The following is a 10,297-nucleotide window of genomic DNA, read 5'->3' on the forward strand; positions in this document are numbered from 1 at the left end:
CTTATGCTCCAATACATCTGTTAGTCTAGAAGGTGCTTCAGGATTCCTTGTCGATTCTGAGGACAGAATGTTGTAAATGGTTCTTGAGACAAGGATAATTTTAATAATTGCAAAAGCTGCCCTGGTGATATGAGCTGCAGGAGACAGGGCACAGTGGAGTCCAAGGACAGGGCTGAGCTGGTTTCCTGACTCGGTTTCTTTTGAAGTTACATTTTCTCTTTGGTAACAGTGCCAGATACCGTGATGCAACATTTACTGGAGCAGAGCAAGTGGTGAGGAGCAGTCTGAGCAGGTAAGTTTTACCACATAAGTTATGATGCAAGGGCACAGCCCACCTCCTCAGCTATCCTGAGACAGGCTTTTAAAAATAGTTTTACTAAAGGTCAAGACTAGAATATACAAAGAAATATAGTTGTGTCTTCATTGTGCATCAGTGCAAGTTAAAGTCTTGTGATACATTTTATTTTAATCGTTTGTGACAGGTTAGAGGAAAAGCACTCGAAGAATAAAACAAGATGACAGATTGTAGTGATGGGTTAATGGATGGAACGGGATTGCTTCAGACTACCTCAAATGGATGTAACTATGTTATCATGTTTGGTGAAACACGTCATTGTGCTCGGCCCTGTACAAGATATAGAGGAAAACAAAGTTTCTGCTTTCTGACGTTTACATCTTTGTTGGTAGATGACGGCATGAGAGTGAGCGGATTGCACACAAACCCTAGAAAAGTCTCGGATTCTATTTAGATTTTAATTTGTCGTGTAAGAAATATTTGCATGTACAGCAGTTATAAAAGACCTAACTCTGGCACCACCTGCCAGGCTAATAACAATAATTACAAATGTAATAAACTGTTCACTGGGAAGGTAACAAATTGTCAGAGCCTTTGAAAGTCCCATTCGCCCAAGGCGGTTCACCACAGACACATTCACCAAGGATGAAAAAATGATGGGCCACGGCAGGACAAGAGCAGGTTTCATGGCCTGGCACTTCCATGACTGCTCAGAACACATTAAAAAGGAGGCCATTCCATGTGAGGAGACCCCACCTGCACACTGATCTGGAGAGAAGCCAGCTTGAGAGCGAATCTCTCATCTGATGAAGCCTAATTCTTCAGGTTTGTAGCACGTTATAAACTGCAGACCCTTTGACACATGATTGGCAGTTAGACAGTTGGAGTTGGATGCAGAGAACTCTGAGACCATCTCGTGGGGGAGAAGGGAGAGCCTGTGGATTGAGGCAAAAGTTTCAATGTGTAGAGCTGCTTATGTGGATGTCACATGCATGCTTCACACCAAAGTTGGCAGAAAGGGAGAATCAGCCTTACTCCATGGAAACCCTAGCAGGAGGGGTTGGAGGAAGATGTAAGCAGAGAAACACCCACTTGAGAACCTGAATGCCCGAGGCTGTTGTGAAGACCAGGACTTTAACAGGGTTCAAAAGAGAGCTAGATAAACTCATGAAGGACAGGTCCATCAATGGCTATTAGCCAGGATAGGGAGGGATGATGTCCCTTGCCTGTTTGTCAGAAGCTGGGAATGGGTGACGGGGAGTGATCACTAGATGATTCCCTGTTCTGCTCACTCCTTCTGGGGCATCTGGCATTGGCCACTGTTGGCAGACAGGACACTGGGCTGGATGAACTAGATGGACCTCTGCTCTGACCTACTATGGCCATTCTTACGTTCTTATAATAAATTTTATTGGAATAAAAGTGAAACGTTTACTTGCAGTAACTTCTTCTGGTGCCTTCTTAACTTCCCTCGACTTCCTTCCACAATACTCTCCCCACCCTTGATCTTCACTGATCCTCCTCTTTTGTGGATTGGCTTCTTTGGCCACCCTACATTTCACTCACTCGCTTTTAGTCCCCAAGTCAGCTCTTCTGGCCCTTACGTTTCTCCTACTTCTAGAGGCATGCCGCTAATCCACTAGTAGAGCTACAATGAGCAGCTCACCCCAAGTGCCCAGCCTGGAACTTTACTATACATTGTCACTCAGAACAAAACACAGAGGCTACATCTAGACTGCAGGCTTCTTTCGGAAGAAGCTTTTCCGGAAGAGACCTGGAAAAGCTTATTTAGAAACAGAGCGTCAACACAGCAAAAGCGCAACAGAAAAGCGATGTGCTTTTTTGAAAGATAGCATCTACATTTATTGGACGCTGTCTTGCATTTAAGTTGTGATTAGGATGGACGGCGTGTCCACCAGGGCACCTGTGTTATTTCCTGGAGGCCCCTTTCGAAAGAACTCCCTCTTCTGCATCCACACACACCTTTTTCCAAAGAAGCTTTTTTGGAAAAAGGCTTCTTCCTTGCAGAAAGAGGCTTACCAGTGTTGAAAAACCCCTCCATTCTTTCAACTTTCTGTCAAAAGAATGCAATAGCAGTGTGGATATAAGTGTAGTTTTTCTGGAAGAACGGCCGTTTTTCTGGAAAAATGCTGAAGTGTAGACATACCCACAGTGTCATACTGTTTTAAACATGCCCCTCGGAAAGGCCTCTGACTGTACACAAACGTCAATACTGAAAATATGGCCTCGTCCTTTCATGGCCCAGCAGGCACTTAGCCCTATCACTGCATCCCTAACACTTCATTTTCGGTGTCTGAAATTTAAAAGAAAATCCAGGAATTTGAGTGCAAAATACCCACCTCCTTTCCTTTCCTCCTCAGAACTCAGACTATGGGCACAGGAAGATGTCTGCTGCTGAATCCTGAGCTGGTTCTCTGTTCCCAGGCAGCAGAAGAGAGAAAATCAAGTCAGAAATGCTACATAAGCAGTTCTTCCTGAGGCCACTGGTGAGCTCACAGTCCCGATAAGTCATCTGGGAGGGGCCCATGTGTTTGTTCTTTGCTTTGTATTGGCAAGGGAGTGATACTGCTGTGGTTCAACTCTCCACAATGTGCATGAGTCACTCCTAGTTTCACGGAACCATTTTCTAGTTTCTAAAATAACACCTGCTGGGACTTTTCCAACTACTCTCTACCCAAGTTTAAGGCATTATGTTCTGCACTCCAGTAAGGGAAGACAAAAGATGAGATTTCAAGCAAGAGGTGAAAGAGACAAGATGATGGAGACACCTTGACAGATTTCAGACTTCTGCCTATATCAAAATGCAAATGCAATTACTCATACTTCAGCATGAGCCTCTGCACACAAATCTGAGGGCAAAATATGGCCAGATGTCTCCAAAATCTCATGCATGTGGTCTTAAATGGATCAGCTCAAGCAACTGATTGATAGCCAATTACACTCCACAATCTCCCTGCCGAGTCAAATAGCCACTGACTTCCTCAAATCCAAGCCAGCTGCAAAAATTATGTGGTTGGTGTTCCCTATAATAATCCATCCCAGATCCTGTTTGCTATTGAAAGGTCATACACATGACTAAGTAAATCCAAGCAGAGCATTCCTTAGGAATAACCCAGGTAATCTATTTCAGCATCTCTTTCCTATTCCAAAGGCCGTGCACTAGCTGGCTAGTTCCTCATGATCACTTTAAAAATTTGGCAGTTTTACCTGTTGACAACACAAGTACAACTGGGATTTTGCAATCAGCTCCTGATATGTTCATGTTTCAAGAACCATATCTGAGCTGTGTTCACTCAACAGCTTCCCCCACAACACAACCATGGGCTAATGATGTTTGTGTATCCATGCTTACCACACCACCAGTTCATCCTCAGGAGGCACAGCGCCAAGCGGATATGCATACACCAGGACATGGAGCAGTGCACTCTGAAAGATCCTTCTTACTCAGAGAGGAAAGGAGGTGGACTAGCCTTCCTCAGGAATGGTTTGGGTCTCAAGCTATCCTGAAAAAACAACACCACAAATAAAAACTGTGCTGAGCTATGTACAAAATCATGTGTCAGCCTAAAAGTCTCTGGCAAGTGAGAAATCCTGTTAGCTGCATAGTTAGCTAAATATCACTCATGTTGTGTATGGGGAAAAATGTGTTGAGCCTCTAATTCACTATAAACTAGGTTAAAAATTGTAGTGTTGGCAAAGAATGCCATAGATAAGGTTACTTCTACCAACAGTATTCCTTTATACGTCCTCAGACTTATAGGAAATACTAGAATACTGCAAATACAAAGGTAAAGCTACTTAGTTATCCAGGGGATGAATGGTCTAGTGGCTAGAGCATTGCTGGGGCTCAAGAGCTCAACCTGAGCTTCTGTTCTCAGCTTTGCCACTGATCTGCTGGGGGATCTTGGGCGGGTTATGCCCCTCTGTGCAGTACAATGGTGATCTCCTTTGTCAAGTGCTTTGAGAGCTATTGATGAAAGAGCTGTCAGAGCTAGACATGGTTAGCAGTGGTATTATTCAAAGGAAATTGGCAAGTTTGTACACAAGGAGGCTGTGTGAGCTAAGGAACACTGCAATCCCTGACTGCATTCCTATGTTTGGGTTCGTGTAATATAGGAGCCTTCTGGGGCACCACTCAGAGGGTCAAATCAGGGCAAAATGCTTAGAGACGGGCTACTTACAATCCAAGACACTGGGTTCTTCACTATAAGGCACCAAACCACTCAGTAAGAGCCCTTCTGCTTACTACACTCGCTAGCAAGAAGTCATACAAGCAACTCCCTTAGGCCATGTCTATACTGAGAGGTAAGACTGAATTTATTAAGGTTGATGTTTCGCACTTGATTTTGTAAAATTGAAGGTCCATGTCTCCACTATGCACAAGAAATTAACATAGTTCTAATTTGCACATCCTCAGAAGGGTGGCTACTGTCCACTTTGAGAGCAATGCACTGTGGGTAGCTATCACACAATTCTTGCCACCCCATTGCATTCAGTGCACTCTGAGACCAAAACTGTTCAGGGGTTGGTTCTGGGTACATGTCATCAGCGGCCCATAATACATTCGCTTCCTCCACCCACCTCGCTTCAGACCACTGGCAAACAGCCTTTTCAAGCCCTTTTCTCCCTTGCTGGTTATCTGCACAGATGCCATAGCAGCATGAGTGTGGAAGCCAGCATGGATCCTATTGTGCATCAAAGCATTATGAGGATGATGTTCACCTTGGTACACCTAGTTCTGCAGTACGTCCAAAGCGTATCCAGAGTCTGCTGGAATGAGGAAGACTCTCAGGAGGCCCTGGACATACTCTTCTGTGAAGCACTTGAGTTGAGCAAATTGCAGATGCTGCTGACATTTGATCCTCTGGACACAGTGGAACGCTGGCTCTGGTGCCATCGGTCAAGCACAGATTGGTAGGACTGCACTGTTATGCAGTTATGGGACAATCAGCAACAGATGCAAAACTTTCACCTGCATAAGGCCACTTTCATGGAAGTTTGCCAATTGCTTTTCCCTGCCCTGAAGTGCAAGAATGCCTGAATGAGACTCACTCTGACAGAGTAGAAGTGAGTGGCAATTGCCCTGTGGAAGCTTGCAATGCCCGACAGTCCCGATCAGCTGGGAATCAATCCAGAGTGAGGAAATCTACAGTGTGGACTGCTGAGATCCAAGTAGCCAAAGCAATCAGAACTCTTCTGCTACAGAGGGTAGCGACGCTGGGAAGTGTGGAGGATACAATGGAGGGCTTGGCAACACTGGGGTTCCCTAGCTGTGTTGGGGAATGTGGCAGTGTATGCACTTCCCGTCACAGATGGGAGCCTATTCTGCAGTGGGATGCTGCCTGCTTGACCACCAGGTAGCTGGCTGTCTCTAGAGTCCCCTAATCCTCCCTTGTCTCAGGGTGACCCAAAGGCCATAAGCAGCCCCATGCACAGAGCAGTATCGGCCACTGACCGAAAGTCACTTAATAGCCACTGTAAGCGTCTCCTAACGCAGGGCAGTATTCCCCACCAGCTGGAGTCTCTAGACAGCCCTTGCCTCAGGGCAGTGTGGCCTACTAGTCAGAGTCAGTACACAGCCCTCAGTTTAAGGCAGTGTGGCCTAAGGGTCAGAGCCAGAAGGGTTGGGGCTAGCACCCTGGTAGGGGGACCTGGGCCCTCTCTGCTCCACCGGGTCCCAACTCAGAGCCCTGTGAGCTGCAGAACAGTCTGCCACTCCCTTGGTAGGGAATCCAGCCAAAACACACTGAGGATACCTGGATGAGAGAGGCCACTCCTGAACTCTCCCTGGGTTACTTCCTTCCGCTTCTGCTGGATCGATGTCCCACATAACAGCTGGGTCTTCCAGTTCCCCAGCAGCAGCTTCTCCCTGGGACTTTGCGGGGGTTATGTCACATCCATCTCCTGGGGCTCTGATTCTTACTGTCTGAGTTACTGGCTGCTGCAATTCCGGAGCGCCAGCTGGAGATCCTTCTCCTTTGCTGGCCAGCCCAGACTGAGCGGCTCTGCTGTCTTTTATACTGTCCCAGCATTTGGAGCATGCCCAGTCTGGTGAAGGGGAGGGACTTCCTCTGTCCATATGGTCTTAATCCCACCTGCTACAATGCGGGGTATGCACACCCCATCACAGGGAGATAGACGGAACACACATCCCTATCCTGGCACTCCTTCAAAAGGAGTATATAAACCACAAGGGGGACTTCTCAGTGGTTGTGCTGGTGGATCACAAGGGCCATTTCACTGACATCAGCGTGGGATGCTCAGGAAATGTGCATGATGTGCACATCTTTAGGAACTTCTGCCTCTTCAGCAAGCTGTATACTGCAACTTTTTTTCCCCAGACCAGAAAATTACAATAGGAGACACTGAAATGCCAACAGCGATCCTTGGCAATCCAGCCTACCCACTATGTTAGATCTCAGTAAATGTAACATTCCCATTGTGGTGGCAGCCTGCTGTGTGCTCCATAATATTTGTGAGAATAAGGGGGGAAATGTGTCCGTCTGGGTGGAATGCCGAGACACAGCCCTGAGCCAGGGATTTTGAGCAGCCAGACATCAGGCAATAAAGAAAGCACTGTGAAAGGTCGTGCAAATCAGAGAGGCTTTGAAAGACAGTTTTATAAATGGCCAGTTTTGAGAGTCATGCTTGTGCTCTCAGCAAGGTACCCCTGTATTCAGTGTGCTTGCCTGGAAGTCCCCACCTTCAGCACAAGCAATAAAGAGACTGTTGTTCAGAACTCATACATTGGTATTTAGGGAACACAACAGGGACTGCAAAGGAGTTCAGGGCAGCAACTTTGGTGCGTGTGTGTTTGTGTGATCACAATTATGAGAAGGGCAGCTTTTTGCATCCCTGGAGGTTAAGTGTGAGGCTGCCCTTGAATCCCTCTCTCCCCATGTTCTAGGGTCCCTGGAAGAGAAGGCTATGGAACTTGGGGAGGAAGGAACATTGGTTCGCAAGGACTGGAGGGGGGCCTGTTCAGGTAGGCATTCTGAAAAACTGCCATGCAGTCCATCACATCCACCATGGCTGACAACACTCTGTCCTGGTGCCTCACTTCCCATTCCCTGCATGCTCTCCTTTCATCACGCTCCGCACACATCTCCAACAGCGGATTTCTTCACTCGCTTATGCACTCCCTGTCCTAGTTGGCAGGTTGCATTTGCTCCCTGAACATCTTTCCTCGTCCATTTTTGCCTGCGGATTAGTGGCAGGTGAACACGGGCAGGGCCAGGGGAGTGCACAGCAGGCTGACTGCTGTTCCCACTGTAACCAAGTGAAAGGCAGCTTTTGCAGGAGATACGCTGTAGAGTACAAAACCTAATCGGTTCGGATTAAAACAAAGTTCTGTCTAAAGACGAAAGGGACGTGTCCTGTACAAGGATACAGTTATGCCTGTAGATAACCACTTTGCTGCAGATGCACCTCAGAATTCTTAGGAGAGCAGCTGGACTTAGTTCAGTAGCAAGCATGGTAAGGGAAGCTGGGGCATGAGTCTGTGGGCGAGAGGGATTAGGGGTCCAAACATGGAGACAGAGCAGGGCACAGGCTCATGTGGTGTCTGTCTGCTCAGCACTCCGTTTGCCAGAGGAGTGCAATTTTCCCTTCCCACAGGATCAGTGTCCAACTGTCAGATGTCCTGGGCGGGGGGAGCGGGTCTGTCTCAAAGGCTATAGACAGTTCTTAGTGATCTTGGTTGCCCTGCTTGCCTGCTGACCATTCTCCTCCTCCTCCACCACCACCCTGTCCTCCACACTCCTGCCCAAGGCTGCTTGAGGATCTTGGGAGGAATCCATGGACCTAGAGATACGTTAGAGCATAAAACCTAACGTGTTAGAAAAAACGAAGCTCCACCGCTAGGGAAGCTGGTCAGGTTGCCCCCAGGATAACATGCAGTTGATTGTAGAAGCAGCATGTTTGCAGCAATGCTCCAGTCCATCTGTTTGCCTCCTTTGTCTTTTGGTACGACTGTCGCAGCTTCTTTATTTTCACTAGGCATTGCTGGGCATTTCTGGCAAATCCTCTCTCCTCCATGCTTTTGAGATCTTGGCATAAATATCTGCTTTTCTTTTGCCAGTTCATAGTTCTGTGAGAACAGACTCCTCTCCCACACAGCAATGAGGTCCAGGATTTCCAGCATGCTCCATAGTGGTGCTCATCTGCGACCTGGGGAACTCATGGAGCTCGTGGTCCTTGCATGATCTAAAAGTAAAAAAGGAGTCCTATAAAAAAATGAAAGTAGGACACATTACAAAGGATGAATATAGGCAAACAACACAGGAACGCAGGGGCAAGATTAGAAAGGCAAAGGCACAAAATGAGCTCAAACTAGCTACAGGAATAAAGGGAAACAAGAAGACTTTTTATAAATACATTAGAAGCAAGAGGAAGACCAAGGACAGAGTAGGCCCACTGGTCAGTGAGGAGGGAGAAACAGTAACAGGAAACTTGGAAATGGCAGAGATGCTTAATGACTTCTTTGTTTCGGTCTTCACCGAGAAGTCTAAAGGAATGACTAACATAGTGAATGCTAGTGGGAAGGGGGGAGGTTTAGAAGATAAAATAAAAAAAGAACAAGTTAAAAATCACCTAGAAAAGTTAGATGCCTGCAAGTCACCAGGGCCTGATGAAATGCATCCTAGAATACTCAAGGAGCTGATAGAGGAGGTATCTGAGCCTCTAGCTATCATCTTTGGAAAATCATGGGAGACAGGAGAGATTCCAGAAGACTGGAAAAGGGCAAATATAGTGCCCATGTATAAAAAGGGAAATAAGAACAACCCAGGAAACTACAGACCAGTTAGTTTAACTTCTGTGCCAGGGAAGATAATGGAACAAGTAATTAAGGAAACACTTGAAAGGTAGCAAGGTGATAGGAAACAGCCAGGATGGATTTGTAAAGAACAAATCATGTCAAACCAATCTGATAGCTTTCTTTGATAGGATAACGAGTCTTGTGGATAAGGGAGAAGCAGTGGATGTGGTATACCTAGACTTTAGTAAGGCGTTTGATACAGTCTCGCATGATATTCTTATCAATAAACTAGGCAAATACAACTTAGATGGGGCTACTATAAGGTGGGTGCATAACTGGCTGGATAACCGTACTCAGAGAGTAGTTATTAATGGTTCACAATTCTGCTGGAAAGGTATAACAAGTGGAGTTCCGCAGGGGTCTGTTTTGGGACCGGCTCTGTTCAATATCTTCATCAACAATTTAGATATTGGCATAGAAAGTATACTTATTAAGTTTGCAGATGATACCAAGCTGGGAGGGGTTGCGACTGCTCTAGAGGATAAGGTCATAATTCAAAATGATCTGGACAAATTGGAGAAATGGTCTGAGGTAAACAGGATGAAGTTTAATAAAGACAAATATAAAGTGCTCCACTTAGGAAGGAACAATCAGATTCACACATACAGAATGGGAAGCGACTGTCTAGGAAGGAGTACGGCAGAAAGGAATCTAGGGGTTATAGTGGACCACAAGCTGAATATGAGTCAGCAGTGTGATACTGTTGCAAAAAAAGCAAACGTGATTCTGGGATGCATTAACAGGTGTGTTGTGAGCAAGACACAAGAAGTCATTCTTCCGCTCTACTCTGCACTGGGTAGGCCTCAGTTGGAGTATTGTGTCCACTTCTGGACACCGCATTTCAAGAAAGATGTGGAGAAATTGGAGAGGGTCCAGAAAAGAGCAACAAGAATGATTAAAGGTCTAGAGAACATGACCTATGAAGGAAGGCTGAAAGAATTGGGTTTGTTTAGTTTAAAAAGAAAAGACCGAGGGGGGACAGATAGCCCTTTTCAGATATCTAAAAGGGTGTCATAAAGAGGAAGGAGAAAACTTGTTCATCTTGGCCTCTGAGGACAGGACAAGAAGCAATGGGCTTAAACTGCAGCAAGGGAGGTTTAGGTTGGACATTAGGAAAAAGTTCCCAACTGTCAGGGTAGTTAAACACTGGAATAAATTGCCCA

At 46.2% G+C, this 10,297-nt stretch overlaps 1 long non-coding RNA gene across 1 annotated transcript; it reads right to left on the reverse strand.

Annotated features, from left to right (window-relative positions):
* Positions 1–499: 499 nt before the first annotated feature.
* On the reverse strand, positions 500–3,813 carry LOC142819209 (uncharacterized). The gene is made up of 3 exons (XR_012897014.2): positions 3,669–3,813; positions 2,656–2,730; positions 500–1,230 (listed from the first exon to the last, which is right to left on the reverse strand). It is a non-coding gene; the product is annotated as an uncharacterized LOC142819209 (long non-coding RNA).
* Positions 3,814–10,297: the final 6,484 nt, after the last annotated feature.

This window comes from Pelodiscus sinensis, chromosome 21 (genome assembly GCF_052426305.1).
Source record: "Pelodiscus sinensis isolate ZL-2025 chromosome 21, ASM5242630v1, whole genome shotgun sequence".
In the NCBI taxonomy this organism is placed as follows: domain Eukaryota; kingdom Metazoa; phylum Chordata; order Testudines; family Trionychidae; genus Pelodiscus; species Pelodiscus sinensis.